General features: G+C 44.7%; 1 protein-coding gene across 9 annotated transcripts in view; it reads left to right on the forward strand.

Annotated features, from left to right (window-relative positions):
• Positions 1 to 14020, forward strand: part of ST3GAL1 (ST3 beta-galactoside alpha-2,3-sialyltransferase 1) — an 83942-nt gene that overhangs the window by 41569 nt on the left and 28353 nt on the right. The window contains exon 2 of one of the 9 annotated variants that reach the window (XM_087745569.1): positions 2338 to 2465. The exons of the other annotated variants lie outside the window; for them this stretch is intronic. The gene's annotated coding sequence lies outside the window, so the exon portion shown is untranslated. The remainder of the gene's footprint in view (positions 1 to 2337; positions 2466 to 14020) is intronic. 9 annotated transcript variants of the gene reach the window in all.

Below are 14020 nucleotides of genomic sequence, written 5' to 3' on the forward strand. Positions count from 1 at the left end.
CAGGAACAGGTTTCCGAGAGAGGTGGTAGATGCTCAATCCCTGGAAACATTCAAGGTCAGGTTGGACAGGGCTCTGAGCAACCTGATCTAGTTGAAGATGTCCCTGCTCAATGCAGGGAGGTTGGACTAGATGACCTTTAAAGGTCCCTTCCAACCCAAACCATTTTATGATTCTATGATTCTAATACAAGCCATGGGGAGGAAAAGGGATGATGTCCTTCTCATTTGTTTCAGTCCTTGCTGTAGAAGAGGCTTTTTAAGACGGTGGGAGGTTGCTTTGGTTCAGACCACCAGAAATTTGGACAGTGGCTAGATCCTTGCATGCCCCCCACTCTCCTTGCATGCAGTGGTATGACCCATATAAGGGTTAATTCCAGCTGTAAGCCCTGTCAGCCGTGCAGTAAACCTGCTCCCAGGCCCTTCCTGCTCCCAGCTAATCCAGGCAAATCCTCTTACCTTGTACCTTCTCCTCTTTCTTCCACTACCTTGGGGTAAAAAGGTGAGGACAAAGGAAAGTTATAGAAGCACACTTTAACCATTTTGGTATGCGCATGAGAGCAAAATCAGTCTCCCCCAGGTACAGCGTAGCCCTCACAGCCCCTATGGGCTACATGCATATGGCTGTCTGCAGTCTACTCAGCCTACATGGTCCTCCCCACTTGGCCACCTGGCCCGCCAGTGTCCCAGGATTTTTCCTGTCGTTCCCACCACAGCGTCATGTCCTGTAAGTGAGGGATGGGATCACAGGCTGAAGCTGTTTCCCAGGATGCCTGTATGTGGAAGCAGGGGGACATTCCTCCTGGGATTGTTTAGTCTGGAGAAAAGGAGGCTCAAGGGAGACCTTGTCACTCTCTACAACTACCTGAAAGGAGGTTGTAGCAAGGTGGGGGTCGATCTCTTCTAACAAGTAACAAGCGATAGGACAAGAGGAAATGTCCTCAAGTTGCACCAGGGGAGGTTTAAATTGGATATTAGGAAAAATTCCTTCGTCGAAAGGGCAGTCAGGCACTGGAACAGGCTGCCCAGGGAAGTGGTTGAGTCCCCATCCCTTGAGGTGTTCAAAAGATGGGTAGATGTGGTGCTTAGGGACATGGTTTAGTGGTGGACTTGGCAGTGCTAGGTTAACGGTTGGATTTGATGATCTCAAAGGTCTTTTCCAACCTAAATGATTCTATGATTCTTGCCCCCCTGCACCACTGTGCAAGCCAGGCTGCAGTTTCAGCAGCAGGTGGATGCTTGCAGATGCTACAGGGCGATGCTCTGTCGTCTTCTCAAAGAGTTTGGTTTTGACTCAGGGCTGAAATGTTCACATCATAGTTTCATCTGAAGGCTGGGCTTGTTTCGATTTCTTTCTTTAAGACTGTTAACTCAAATGGGAGTTTGGGGAAGGGCTTTTTTAGCTATTGTCTGAGCCAGGGATGGTCTTGTACTGATAACAACTTGCTCAGAGAAGCATGAGAATTTCCTCTACTGGCTGTTTTCAGAAGGAGTTAGACAAACTTATATTAAAATAGTTATATGTAACTGGTTAGTGCCGCCTTTGCACAGGAGGAAACCTCTCAACACCTCACCCAGCTGAACCTCCTACGAGTCTATGAACGAATGTCCAGAATTCAAGCCAAACCGTCTCAGTTTTGGGTGTCAGCCAGGAGCTGCACCTCGCTGAGTGGCTGTGAGGGGTAAGCAGTCCTCTCGTCGGCTGCCTTTCTGGCTGATAGCTCCGTGAACAGAAATGACTGCATATATTTGTAGAAGTCAGGCAAGATCTTTTTGCCTCCGTATGCCACGTGCTGTCACTGTGAGCCCTGTTGCCGTCTGTCTCCCACACTTTCCTCACTGATTCTCATACAAATCAGCTATGCACCAAATCTGCCGTGCATGTAAGTCAGAGCAGGGTCAATGAAATTCAGAAGTAAGAAATACAGGAGGCTGTAAAATGAGAATGATTGCCATCAGCTGCAAGTTTGGAAATGTCTCTGCAGCAGCAATGCTGATCACTGGAAAGTTCATCTTTTAAACAAAGATCTAGGAGTGATCCTGCAATCTGTTGAGGCACAGGATCTTTTCCTAAGGATGGGAACACCCCAGCAACAACATCTACCATGTACTGGATCAACCCCTTGTAGCTAAGCATGACAGTGCTTCCGGAGCTGGAGACTCTTGTCCCCTTTTAGAGCAACTTAAAAACAATGATGCCTTTCAGCTGATGCTACATCTCCTCCATAAGAAGTCATAGGACAGTTCTCCTCTGGGAACGTTTAAGCTCTATTTCTAATGACTTCCCTTTGGATGCAGTCATTATTTTTCAGCATTCACTTTTTTTTTTTTTTTGAGCAGGAGAGATGTAATAAAAGAGCTAAAAACATCATCTTACCGTGTTTAAAACCAAGCCAAGCAGAACAGCTATTTTCAAGAGTTTCTTGGTATACAGTTCCTGGAAAATCCTTGAAAGGTTTTAATGAAAGGTAAAATTACTTTTGTTTTTTCTTTGCTTAATAAAGACAAAACACAAATAAAAATCCTGTAGCTCCCACTTGCAAAGCGATCTTTTTGAACACAAATTGGTGGCTCATTTAAAAGAAAACCCCAAGCCCCAGGGCTCTACTGCCTGCGAACGTTGGGGACTGTTAGTTTTTAACACTGTGCCCATTAAAACTTGCCAGGAGCTTTATTGCTAGAGCAAGCGGTGACATTTTTGTAAGCCCCGTTTTAAAAGTTACTGTGAAACTTTTTGTCGGAGTGAGAACGGGATCCCCCATTCATTGCAACAGTAATATGCACAAAAGCTTGCAACAGGAAGAGAAAGCTTCCCTGTCCCACTGAAAATGGAGGGATGCTTTAGATGGGGAAAGGATTTCAATGAACGTGCGATCCTGTTCTCGGTGTTTGAATAGGAGACATGATCTTGAACCCAAAGGCAGGATTTAGCTTTAGATGTTGCTCTTCTGTGGGGTTTGTGCTGACATAGTGCTGATACGGTTATGGTCACTTAAGGATAGCGACCCCAAGGCTGAAGCTGGGGTTTCTGACCAGCACCAAACCAGGCTGTGTAGGACTGATGTTTATCTTTCACTGATGCTGAACTGAAAAAAGTTCTTGGTTTCCTAATACACCACCAAATGGGCAGATGTTGGAAATTACCATTGGGGAAAACCAAGCATCAGGGGCTTCCCAGTCCTGTTTCAATAGTCAGAGCCCAAGGACAGACATCTTCCCTCTTCCACTCTTTGTCATACATAAAAGAGTAAATCCAGGCCGATGTTTTCAGCATCTGGCCTGCTATGGCTTGATTTCTAGGTAGGATGTGGTTGGCAGCACTGCAGAGGACAAGACCAAAGCAATATTGAATTGATCGCCACTTTTGTGTGTTAAAATTTCTGCTTTTACAAAATCGATGGATTTTGTATGATGCCATTTTAGAATTGAAAATTTTAATACTAAATAAATTAAATCTTCCTCTGCTAATTATTTCTGTATGGATAAATGATACTTTGCATTTCCCTTTGAACCAGAAAGCCCTTAAATACTCAAGGATTGCCAGCTACCTTAGCAGTCTCCCTTTTTATGTTTTAGCCATTAAGACAGACAAGTGGAAAAGATGCCATAGTTTTGTGCATGTCCGTGTGTGTTTCTCCAGCATTCAATTATCAGCATCCACATAATTCAGTATTAACATTTTTAATGCACTTCAGGATGCCCAGTTGAGTGGCTGTATGTGCAGCTCTGATGTATGCAAATCCGTTTTGCATGCAGGTCTTGATATATTTTCATATTCAGGATTATGGGAAGCCTTTTCTGTGCCACTCTGATGTATGCTAATCTTTGTTTCTCTAAAAACACTTTAAAAGTCCAGACAAAAAGACAGAATTTCTTCTTCACTGAAATCCTGTGTTTTTTCTGTACCCAGGCTACCACATAGTCCAAAGCAAAGCTTCCACTGATGGAGCACCAAAGGGCCGTATTCATGTTGCCTGCTCTGGGCAGCTACTTCTGTTCACAGGTATCAGCCACAACCTAAGGTCTGGCAATCCTCTGGATAAAAGGCAGCCTGAATCATTAATTTCTTTCTTGACTGTCAATCCCATTGTAGATGTAGGGTAAAAGCTGGAATGGAACTGTCACCATATGCACAGAGGCTGGATGATGCCCTAGCTAGGAGCAAGAGCACACAGTGTATTTGGATCCAAATAGGTCAAGTACTCCTATTAGGGATGTATAAATGATCAATTAATTAAAGTAGCTGCCTAATGGCTTTGTAATTCTGGCTTGTAACCCAGTATATTAATTATCAAATATGTTTCTTATATCTATTTTTAAGGTATTATTTATTGACTCCTTATAAACTTACTGTGGCTGCCAAACTCTCAGAATTGTGCACAGTAAATGGAAAACTCAAAGTATTATTTTGTACTTGCCATAGCTTGCATTGACTGCCAGGTCCAGACTACGCACCAATGCTAAAACACCTCTGAATTTAATTGTGGGCAATTTGACACCGTCGTAGCACAAGAAAGACTAAACGTAAATCCCAGGTTAATGAAGGAGAAAAATCCCTGTGGTGTCATTAAACCTTCTTCAGAGTGAATTCATTCTGGCTGATGAATAAATATTTAATGCAGAGCCATAGTGGTTGGTGTCATCGATTGTAAGAGAAATGTTGTTGGTTTAACAAGAAGCCCATCAGTGTGAACAGGAGTTAGCAACCTCACAGTGCCAACAATTGCTTGGTATTGTTTCAGGGCAGGAATCCCAGTGAAGAGAGTCAGAGATGCTCACATGGGCACGGAAACACGTTTCCTAGATTTTAGGGATTATTGACAATACCGCCGATATTATCATTAGCATCATTATCATCTAATCTTTCTCTGCATTTAGAATTATAATGCCATGAGGGTCCCTGTGGTGTGTTAATCACTCTCTTAACATCAGAAATCAGGGTTCCTCACAATGTATTTTTTGAAGTCTGTTCCACGTGAACAACTGTGTTTATAGTCACATATGTTTCCCTACAGTTTTAACCAAGAAATAGATTGGTGAATATTTTTGAGCTGGATACTCAGACAGGCTAGCAAAACACCTGCTGTCAATGTGATTGAGTTCCACCTTTAGTTTAGAGTGTACTATAATCAGAAATAATCCTAGATCCTCACCTGTAATCCTATAAAACTGAAACTAATGCATGTACAGGAATTTGCTTCTACGATACTTTTAGCTTGCCTCTATTTCTACTACTGCTGTTGCCACCGTTAATTTGTCTTTCTATATTTGGATTACCTGAAAGTAGCATTCTTACTGTCTCAGGGGAATTAGCAAGACTTTAAAAAAAAATACCTAGTCTGCCCAATGTGAAGTCAAACCAAAAAGCAGAAGTGATAATGTTATTACACTTCTCCTAGCAGGAGTGAAAATAGATCTCCTTTTTTCCATTTTGAACTTCTAAATGTTTTGCTTTCCTTTAATTACCATAAATTACACATTTTCTAGAAAAAGTTTTTTTGCAGAAGGAAGACTAGAATTTGTCATTTAAAATGTCAAAGATCCTTCTTTTTTGAAAGTTTGTTGAAACAGAAAATCAAGATGGAAAATCATCCACAGAAAGATTCAATTTTGACAAACTGATGAAAAAAAAAAAAAAAAAAGAAATAAAAACAAACTGTGCTTGAAAAACTCCTTTCCAGCTCCACAGTTGTCCTGTTGTGAACCATTAAAGAAATATGCTAGGTGCAAATGCATATGGGTGCCCTGGAAATCCCTTTGACAGCTCCTTTTTCCCAAGCAAAGGGTAGCAGAATTTTGATCCCAGCCTACAAATCACCTAATGGCATGGGAAGGATTTGAGAGTACAAAGGCACTGTGTCCACCATGCACTCTCTGCCATCAAAGGCTGTCAACAGGAATCAAACAGCAATTTTTATGTTTCCAGTTGTCTGCTTGGATGTTTTTAAGGAACTCTTTGAAGGAGAGCAATTCACAGAGACAGAGCGAATGAATTTTAGTGAGTGTGTGAATTTTAGTTTAGGATTTTCACCACAGAGTGATTGTTTTCATTGCCCCAGCTTTGGGCTCTTGGCGAGCCAGCCTATATAGAGACAACACAAAAAGTCCCATCCCAACCCATCGGTGGATATTGGCCTACCACAGAAGAGCTCTCATAGTTCAGCACGTTTAAACCTATGTGTCTATCCAGCATTGCCAACAACAGGATGAGGAAGGAAAAGAATATTTTTAAGAGCTTGTAGTGATATATTTGCTATTTAAAACATCAATGTGTCTGTGGGGAAGGGGATTTGGAGTATATGAAAGAAAATTAAGTACCACAAGGGAAGCAGAGGTGCCATTTCTTGATTAATAGAGTGTGTATAAAGAGATAGGGCTCCTCCAAAATCACTTTCTAGCAAGACAGAGGCTGTGGAAGACTTTGCTATCAGCAGCTTATTTTTCCACTGTTTGTTTTCAGCACATCCCCGGTGAGACCTGGCAGCCTCCAGCCTCTCGGCCATAACCACTACGGTTCACGGCTTGGCTGGACAGAGCTCTTTTTCTGGTGCTCCTATTTTGTCCTGAAAATACTCGAGCTGAGTGTTGAGCCAAAGGAATGGACCATAAACAGGTCAACAGTGGAGCTACCCGCTAAATTTGAATTAATCACCCTTTTCACTGATCTCTCCCAGTTCATCCCATGAAGAAGACACAAAGGGGCCAGTTTGCAAGGGGTGGCTGGTTCATGGTCTGCAGACATGTCTGAGTGCTCCGTTGGCACCGTAATAACCTGGAAAAGTTAAGATGAGGCTTACATTGGCAAGTTTTGGTACATTATCAGTGGGCTTTTTCACTGAGCCTGGCATGATACCAAGCCTGGCCACAGTAACAAAGGACTATTATTTAAACAGTAATTTACCTACATGATAGCTCCCACTGGAAATAAATTGATTATGAGTTTGTCTCCACAGTCACAATTATCGATGTGTTTCCCAGTGATAAGTGGTACCCAGGTGAATGTTGTCCTTGCATAGCTGGTGACGCTAGAGGAGGGAACCAGGCTCCCCACAACCTTGCCCTTCACCCCACACCCAGTTTCACTCTTCTCTCAAGGCTGAAGATCAGGTGCTCTATGAAGAGATAGCAGTAGGGGACACAGCATTTATCAAAAAGGTAGCAGTTTGATTAGGATCCTGGACTGAATTTCCAGCATCAGCATTTTTTATTCATAGAATCGGAATGGTTTGGGTTGGAAGGGACCTTTAAAGGTCATATAGCCTAGCCTCCCTGCAATGAGCAGGGACTTCTTCAACTAGATCAGGTTGCTCAGAGCCCCGTCCAACCTGAACTTGAATGTTTCCAGGGATGGGGCATCTACCACCTCTATGGGCAACCTGTGCCAGTGTTTCACCATCCTCATTATAAAAAATTTCTTCCTTCTATCTAGTCTGAATCTCCCTTCTTTTAGTTTAAAACCATTCCCCGTTGTCCTATTGCAACAGGCCCTACTAAAAAGTTTGTCCCCATCTTTCTTAGAAGCCCTCTTTTTAGTATTGCAAGGCTGCAAGAAGGTCTCCCCAGAGTCGTCTTTTCTCCAGGCTGAAAAACCCCAACTCTCTCAGCCTTTCCTCATAGGAGAGGTGTTCCATCCCTCTCATCATTTTTGTGGCCCTCCTTTGGACCCGCTCCAACAGGTCCATGTCCTTCCTGTGCTGAGGACCCCAGAGCTGGAGGCAGTACTCCAGGTGGGGTCTCAACGAGCAGAGTAGAGGCGCAGAATCACCTCCCTTGACCTGATGGCCACATTCCTTTTGATGCAGCCCAGGATATGGTTGGCTTTCTGGGCTGCGAGCGCATATTGCTGGATCATGTCCAGCTTTTCATCCACCAGTACCCTCAAGTCCTTCTCCTCAGCGTTGCTCTCAATCCCTTCATCACTCAGCCTGTATTGATACTGGGGGTTGCCCCAACCCAGGTGCAGGACCCTGCACTTGTCCTTGTTGAACCTCATGGGGTTCACATGGGCCCATTTCTTGAGCTTGTCCAGGTCCCTCTCTGGATGGCATCCCGTCCCTCAGGCGTGTCAACTGCACCTCTCAGCTTGGTGTCATCTGCAAACTTGCTGAGGGTGCACTTTGATCCCACTATGTCATTGATGAAGATGTTAAATGGTACCGGCCCACTACGGACCCCCTGAGGGACACCACTTGTCACTGATCTCCATCTAGATGATTCATCAAGGACAGCTTTGGGATCAAGCAGGAGAGCAAAGACTTAAGCCCAAGACTTGTTATGTTTTCCTGGGCAGTTCTTCATTTAGAGTGTGGTGCTCCATCAGTTGGAGAAAACTTTGTTTCAGACTCATTTTTGGATGCACTGGCTCCTCAGGAGCAGAGTGAAGTTGTCTTGTAGCCCCACAGGAGAGGTGGTTGGATGATCCACCCTTCTCCATGCTCAGCTCCTAAGATGACTTCTGCCTTAGACATGGCGGACAGGTGAGGGCAGAGATTTTGGAGCCAGACCATCTTTCATGGCACTTCCAGCCCCGTTCAAAGCAAAAATTCCCACTTGGCCTAAATACATGAGTAGGAACTGTAGCCCATGGAAGACAGCACAATTAATCCTGGATATTACCACTGCAATTTCTCTAGACCAAACACCCCTTGCAGGAATCCACTCTTGGTATGCGAAGGAGGAGGAAGCTTTTGCTGCTGCAAACCCCTCCGCAGAGGTGGAGGACAAAATGTCTTCACCTCAGTGTGAGAAGGCAGGGATGGCAGGTCTCAGAGCCCGAGGATATGGGCAGGATCATGACCCTTTCCAAGCCAGAGCCTCCAGCCCTTTCCTCAAGCATTGCGAGGGAGTTTTCATTTCCAGACTGCTCAGCAATATGCCTGATAAAGTCTACCAAGACAAAGATTTATTTTGAGGCAACGGAATGCAACTTCCCCACCGAAGTTTCTGTTAATCTTATACACATCTTGCACAAAAAGCTGTTTGCTTCCCTTGGCTGCACAGACCTGTTACGTGCGTAGGCAGGGCAGGCTGTGTTAGAGTACCAGGGAGATCTCCTATCTACCTGGCCAGCCCAAGCCAGCCAGCAAACCTGCTTACTGATGAGACAAGTACGTAATGATGTTTTTTCAGATCACTGGCACCTAAAATGCCATGCAGTTATGCTCCATAAACCACCTCCAGTTTTTCTTCTGTTCACTGTGATGGATGAAACACTGCCCAATAGCTTGCTCCAAATTCAAGAAGCATGGAGGAGCTACTGCCTTTAAATTTGTCTAAAGCTACTTTTTCTCACGGCTTAAATGTTGCTGAGTAGTTTTGTTTTCTAGACAGTGCTGATATGATTAGTTGGAGTTGCTTGGGGTGAGCATTTTAATAAATCTGAGAGCGATATACCAACCGGCTTGCCCAACTTCGATGCTGCGACCCCATTTGACAGTCGCAGTCAAAGAGATTCATGCTTCACAGCATGGTCAGGGATGGGGCAGAAGAGTTACAGATCATTTTCTCCCTGATTAAATGGCAAGTGGGACTTGAGGCTGCTTTTCCATGGCTGTGGGCACGAGGGACAGCAGCACCTATGTCATCCCTGTAGGGATGTAAAGATGGACAGGAGAGAGGAGCCAGTTAGCTCTGAGAAACAAAACACAGTCTGATTTTAATTGTTATGGATGGAAAAGGGGAAAGCTCTGTCGCAACTGGTGCTTCTCCAAAATTGCATCCTGTGGTGGCTTTTGGTGTCTGAGAAGGATGGGGCTACCTGTTGCCTGCCACCACCATGGGGCCAGCGGCACGTGGGAAGTCGCACCTCAAACAGGCTGAAGTCGCAGAGGCTGTGCTGGGACACAGGCAGCACTCCACCATGTCTCCAGCCCTTGTGGGCCTTTGATGCTTGGTGAGACTGAACTCCTCGAGCTGGAGGAGATGGACCAGAGGTCTTGCATGGGCTCCCAGCATCATCTGGTTAAGGGAGATTCAGGTTTCTGCCCTCTGTTTGACAGGCTGCCAGGCTGTCTCGTAATTGCACAATCTATCTCACGTAGCAAAAGCCTCATGCTCAGAAGTCTCTGGCAAGGTGTCAGACCAATGAAGTGTTTCTTTCTAAATGTCAGCCAGCTCTGGGCAGTGGGAGGTAGCTAACGATGAGCTGGGGCAGGACAGACGAGCCTGTGGTTTGGAGTGAAACAGTCATCTCCATTGTTCCTCTCCAGGCCTAAGCACAGACCTGGGGTGGAAATTTATGTGTATTTTTCCAGGGACAGGTTTTTTGCTGCCCCAGGATGACATCTTCTGAGACGGCTCTGTGCCTTCATGGGTACAGTAAAGCAAGATTTAACCTTCCATCCTCTCCCAGGCCAGGACTTTGAGACCAAGGGTTGCTCAAGTAGTTGCTCATGAGGAGTGCAGATGGGAAGAAAGTCCCAAAACAGCAGGAAGGATGCTTGAGGACATACTGTTTGTGTTGCCAAAAGGCTTTATAACAATATAGCTGTCAGTGGCTTAGCTGGGAAACTAACTAATCTTTGGAGGTTTTGCAGAGCGGGGATCTGAACTGTGCTTCTGAAAATGGGTACTTGCAGTTCTGCCACCGAGACCTTTCTAGCACAGCACAGTCTCTTGAAGTCGAATTGCAGCAAATTTCTACTCCTTGAAGTATACATTTTCCAGCTGTAAAATACTGTGGGTTGTAGAAGGGTTGTACGATGACCACCATCAGTCAGCAGAGAGCCGCAGCAGGTCGTGTTGTCCTTCCCCATCTTCTGCTGGGGTGGGTGGGTATGTGGGCTTTGAGTCTAAAGGACTTCAGGACCTTTGAACTCCTCAAGCAGTGAATGGAAAGCTGGAAATATCTCTGTATGGGGACACTGTTCCCTGTTGCCTTTGTGCTGTTCTGCCCGACACGCTGTGTCTGGAAAACGCTGGCAACTTCAAACTAGAGAAGTGTGTTTCACACCGGGGTTTTAATGTGACTTACAGACCAGAAGACAAAAGCTGGATTCTGAACCGTCAGCATCTAACTCGAGCTAACAAAGATCTCCTCAAAGTGGTGCTGGTACTAAGTACTTCTTTGCTAGCAAAGTAGGCATCAAAAAGGAGTCAAACTATCTTAGTGTAGTGGGACATTTACAACTTGGGGGATGAGAAGAATCTTTCTCAATGTTTTTTCATTATTATTTTCTACATACTTTTTGTTTAAGACTCATCTTTTAAAAAAAAATCAAGAAAGGAAGCATTCTGCTAATATTGTGTGGCCAACCACACAGATCTTGTGCAATCCCCAAATGCTCTTCCCCTGCACCCAGAAACGTGTCCCATGCCCCCAAGCAGCAACCCGTCTCAGTCCCAAAGGTGCTCTGGTGTTGACTTATCTGGGTGAGTTTCATGCCTGGGGCTGAGGCTGTCCTGGGCCAGCCCTAGGAAGGACCCAGACAGGGTGTCGCTTCCTCTGAGTCCTTATTGCGGGTTCCCACCTGCCTTTGTGCCCCTGTGCTCCCCTGGGCTGGTGCAGATGGGCCTTTGATGGGCTGATGGCTCCCAGGATGGGCCTGGGAGCAGCTGGGGCAGGGTATTATTTGGGCTTCCCCTCCTGCCATTGTCTCTCTGTGCTCCTTTGTGGGTGTGCAGATGAGTTTTTATCACATAACCTAACACGTGCAATGAGAATACATTGCATTTGTAGCTGGATTTGTCAAAAAAATATTTCCTGAAAGTGTTAAGAATTGCTTTATATTAGTCCATTGAACTGATGTGTCTTTATCCTTGTCTGTTAATTGCCAAATTGGCAAGGGACCAGGGAAATTCTTCAGATTGTAAGTTTACAATACAAAAAAGATCTACCCTGGGGAAAATAAAAAAGAAGAAAAAAAAGGTCTTTCTGTTCCTTCTTTCTAAAACACGAGAAGACAATGAAGACAAACAATCGCAATGGATTGATCCCGGTATATTTTATGATATAAAATGTAGACGAAAGGTTAAGCTCTGCTCTCCTTTATGACCATTTAATCACACTAGACCCACTCCTACTCTCAGGACAAAGCTTGGAGGAACCTGCCCCTTCTTCTGAACCTGCCCCTCTCTGCTCTTGCCTGGGACATGTCATTTCTCATTTTCTCTGCATTGCATGTCACTGGGTGTTGGCAGCATAAATAAATTATCCCAGGGTGTACAGGGGTGTCTTACATGGGGACAAGGGTATATGTAGGAAGGGGGAGGAGGTGGGAAGGTAGCAGGAGAAATCCAGACCACAAATAAGACCTTAAGCACCCAATCACTTAAGGTAGCTTAACCTGCTGCTTGCTTGAGCTGAGCTGGGATAGCTGCACGCAGGCACACACACTGTACTTAAATTCTGTTTAACTCTCAGGGGACTGGAGCTGGGATGAGGGCTGGGCACATAATTTAAATCTGCATACCTGAAGTTGCCAGAAATTGTTTCTGGCTCTGAGGTCAAAATAGCCTGTTCACAGATGTACTAATGCCAAGGTCACGCCGAGGTATGTTGATAAAGGACCATGACTGGTATCACGCTACTTACTTGTAATGGCTTAAATTAACTATCGCAAATAGTATCAGGAGGTAAAACATTCACAACAGCTGGGGTTGGCAGCCCTGCGTGGTTTCTCACACCAGCTGCTGCTTTGACATCATCCCTGCCCTTCCCACTTCCCGGCACCTTGGGGAATCCTATGGAAACCCTGTTGCGAAGATTTATGAAAATATGTGAGCAGAGGGAGACACAGGGACGGTGTGAGGTGCAGTGCAAGATGCTGGAAAGAGTGAAAGTACTGATATCTGGGTTGGATCTACTGTGTGTTTTAAGAAAGGAAGAAAATGGTCCCTGTCCAAGTGACAGTGAACTCGATGAAAGCATTTTCCATTCGTTTCAGCCTTCCTTTTCCTCAGGCCCTAAATCACATTTATAGTCCCCGAAGCCTTTCTGTCATGTTCTATATATTTTTTTTTTTCTACCATGAGTATCCATAGGAAACATGAGCATTCATAGGAAACTGTAAGTAGCAAGAATTAAAATAGAGTATCCAGTGTTTATTTCCACACTGGAAAAGGGCCTTGGGAGTTCTTATGGTTTCTCACCTTCCCATCACGTGCTATAAAACACAGGATGATCAGGAGTTTGGAGGCACTGCAGTCCGCTGCATAAACACTGGTTTGGTTGTTTTTTTTTTTTTTCAAATTCTAAATATAGGTTTAACCTTAGCTCAGTTACAAAAAAAAAAAAAAAATTCTGGTGAAATGAGTGTTTGTTTTGGAGGCCAGAACTGTTTCCTTTATGAACAATACTCCATTTTATAGACTTTTTCAAGAAAGGCTGGATAATCTCCCTCCCTCCTCAACTTAAAAAAATAATAGAAGAGCAGGAACTGTATTTACAAATACCGAATTGGCTGAGCGTTAACAGCAGTAGGGGTTCAACCCGCCAGCATTGCAGCACTTGGATTATCTGGTCCATAAATGGAGAATCAATCTGCTTCTGGGATCTGGCATATTTTTGGGACATTTAGAGGCTGTGTTTTTGTTTAGACTAACAACTACATCCAGGCTAGTAAAGCAAATGTGTTTGGGGCCGCTCTCCAGCATAGAAGCCAGCTGGCATAGACGAGGCTGTGCATGGGGGCCGTGCTCTTAAGCTCCCTTTCTAACTCTCCAAGGCACAGTGGCAGCATCTCCACTGCCTTTTGAGTTGTGATTCCCGCATTGTAGCAGAGAATATTTTGGAAGATTTCTGGCTAGCCCCAAAACTTCCCTCTAAAAAGTTAAAGCGAGCACAGGATTGTTCCCTGGTGCTGTTTAATTTACTGGTGCAGGCGAGCCCGAGCAGCTGGGGTTAATAAAGCCTTTTGTTATCCAGCCTGACCCACTTGTCAGCCCTTGAGCTCCTGTAAATGCATTTGTAGGGGCCAGATTTAAAATAAATCTCAAGGCATTTGGCAAACAGCAGCTAACTGAACGGCACACACTACTCATCACGTGCTGCAGATGAGAAACTTGAAGCAGAGCAAAGGCTTAA

Source organism: Nipponia nippon, unplaced genomic scaffold (assembly GCF_047370975.1).
Source record: "Nipponia nippon isolate SJK-2023a ecotype South Korea unplaced genomic scaffold, ASM4737097v1 scaffold_1, whole genome shotgun sequence".
NCBI classification, from domain to species: Eukaryota; Metazoa; Chordata; class Aves; order Pelecaniformes; family Threskiornithidae; genus Nipponia; species Nipponia nippon.